Below are 2978 nucleotides of genomic sequence, written 5' to 3'. Positions count from 1 at the left end.
CACTGTTCGGGAAACAACGACAACGACAACTAAAACATTCAGTCAAAAACTCTCCCTGCTCGTATATATATATATATAGTCGTCACACGTATACAATTTAACCGCGTGACTAGCTTTCGAGCACTATTTCATTCATCTTCATAGGGAATAGTAACAAAAAAAGGGACGACAACGAAGAAGAAGAAGAAGAAGAAGAAGAAAAAGAAGGAGGAGGAAAAAAATTGTCAACCCCACCAAAGCTTTATGTATATATATATGAAGTCTAATGGTCATTGTGCGCGCGCCACTGTCACCACCGAGGCTAATTCGACAACACAACCTTTGCTAAAGGCTTTGTGCATAGATTTGCCCTGTGTAATGAATTGCCCTTATGCCTGCTTATGACCCGATACCATCTCTCGCAAGTAAACCGCAGCAAAAAAAAAAAAACTTTACTGTTGCTTTATTTAATTAGAAATGCGATTTTTCGGCTTTGACAAGTTCAAGCTGGTTTTCGTCTCGGTATCTTGAGGAGAAATCTTTTAAGTGAATGTATATACAATATAGACGTATTTTTCAAAGAAAATGCGAGGAAAATTCCTGGTAAAGAAAAATTATTTTTTTAGACAGAGGTTTTTTTTTGGAAAAATTATAAGACAGATTTTTTTTAATGATTTTTTACTCTCGATTATGCGGTCTTCTTCTTTATATATTCCTACATTATTTATTTGATTTAATTTCTATGTATTTATAAGTAATTATTTAATTTTAAAATATTTAAAAAAATTTTCTTTTCTTTTTGACCGTCATATTGGATCCGCCATTTTGAATTTTCAAAATCTGACTTCATATTCGTAATCAGCGACCACGAAAACCCCCGAGTAACAATTTTCAAACGAATCCGATCAACTTTTAAAAATTCATCCGCCATATTGGATCCACCATTTTGAATTTTGAAAATCTGACTTCAGATTCGTACTCAGCGACCACGAAAACCCCCGAGTAACAATTTTCAAACGAATCCGATCAACTTTTGAAAATTCATCCGCCATATTGGATCCACCATTTTGAATTTTGATAAACTAACATTGGATTCGTCATCAGCGACCCCGAAAACCTCCGAGTAATAGTTTTCAAACGAATCCGAACAACTTTTAAAAATTCGTCCGCCATATTGGATCCGCCATTTTGAATTTTGAAAATCTGACTTCATATTTGTAATCAGCGACCCCGAAAATCCCCGAGAAACAAGTTTTAAACGAATTCGATCAATTTTTGGAAATTCGTCCGCCATATTGTATCCGCCATTTTGAAATTTGAGAAACTGATTTCATATTTGTAATCAGCTACCCAAAAACCGCAAGTAGTCATTTTTATTAGCTTAGCTTTATTTAATTTTCGATTTTTTTATTTTGTTTGTAAATTTATGTCCATAAACATTTACTTTTCTTACTATTATTATTGTTATAATTAAAAAATTTTTAATTCTTTATTTGGAATATAAATTTTTTTCACAATTTAAAATAAATTTATGGGTGTTGGATGTTTGAAAACCAAAAATATTTTAATTTTTGTCAAATTTATAAAGGTTTTGAAGTCAAAAGTATATGCAGTTTCGATTGAAATCGCTGGGCATTAAAGGGTTAAATTTGAATTAGTAAAAATGTTTACTAGACTTATAAATTAGTGACTGACTTTTTGCTTTTTAATTAGTTAATTTTACTAGGAATAAATAGTAATTTCTACTAATTTAAAATTTGTTAGTAAAATTTATTAAATCAAAGGCAAAAATTCACAAATTTAAATTTAGTAATTATTTTTAAATAATTCAAACTTATATAGAGAGTCGTGTGGCTTGCATATCTGAGCACATTTTTTTCACATCTCTGTTATATATAATTTTTCTCTTTTTTTTAACAAAGTAGATGAGAAAGAAATACTTTCCTTTTGATTTATATGTTTCTTCACCGCATTAACCTATTTTTCTTATTCTTTGTTGTATCTTTGTCTTCTTTTTTCTGGACTTCTTCCTCATTATTAAAAAATAATGCAATTGTATTTTTTTTCCACCACTGATCTATAATTTTTCTCTTTATTTCAACAATCTTTTGTATTATTTTTACTTTTTTTATCATCTACTTTCTTTTTGGTTCATATTTCTTCACCTCTCATTTAGTTTTTTTTCTTTGTTGCATTTTTTCGATTTCTTCCCCAATTTTTATGTTTTGGTTCTCAACATAATTCAACGTCTTGAATTATTTGAATTTTCTCCTTATTTATATATATTTTTTGGTTAATAAAAAAAATGGGTTAATAGTGAAGAAAGATAAGAATCTTTCTTCACTATATTAACCCATTTTTCTCTTTTTTGTCAACAACTATATACTTAACCTGCTTATTTTTACCTTATTTACATTCTTTCTTTTCTGCTTCTCTTTTTTATCCCTCTTTTACTCCTTTCTCTTATTTTTCATCTTCTTTCTCTATTGGTCTTCTTCTTTTTTGGATTTCTTCATTTTTTTTTCTATACTTTGCTTCTCAGTTCTTATCTTTCTTCACTATTATTGATTCATATTTCTTTTCAACAATCTCTTGCATTTTCAAAATATTTTTTTTCATTTTTTTATCCAGTTGCTTCTTAGTTGTTATCTTTCTTCACTATTGACCCATTTATTTTCATCCTAATAACAACCTCTTGCATTTTTTATATTTCTTCATCAACTTTATTTTTGATTCATATTTCTTCACTATTGACTGACTTTTTTTCTCTATAACATATCTTACATTTCTTCGATTTCTTCATAATTTACTTTATTTTTGTTTCAACTTTCTTCACTATTGAAAACCATTTTTATCTTCTTCAGTAATTACAAAGAAGAGAAAAATTGGTCAGTGAAGAAAGAAGGAAATTGAAAAGGAAATAGATTATAAAAAATTGAGTAGAGAGTAATTATAGTGGTAAGAGAAGAGATGCAAGAGGTGAAGAAAAGAGAAAGAAG

Source organism: Leptopilina heterotoma, unplaced genomic scaffold (assembly GCF_015476425.1).
Source record: "Leptopilina heterotoma isolate Lh14 unplaced genomic scaffold, ASM1547642v1 Lhet_157, whole genome shotgun sequence".
NCBI lineage: Eukaryota > Metazoa > Arthropoda > Insecta > Hymenoptera > Figitidae > Leptopilina > Leptopilina heterotoma.
Note: the sequence above shows the minus strand (reverse complement) of the source record.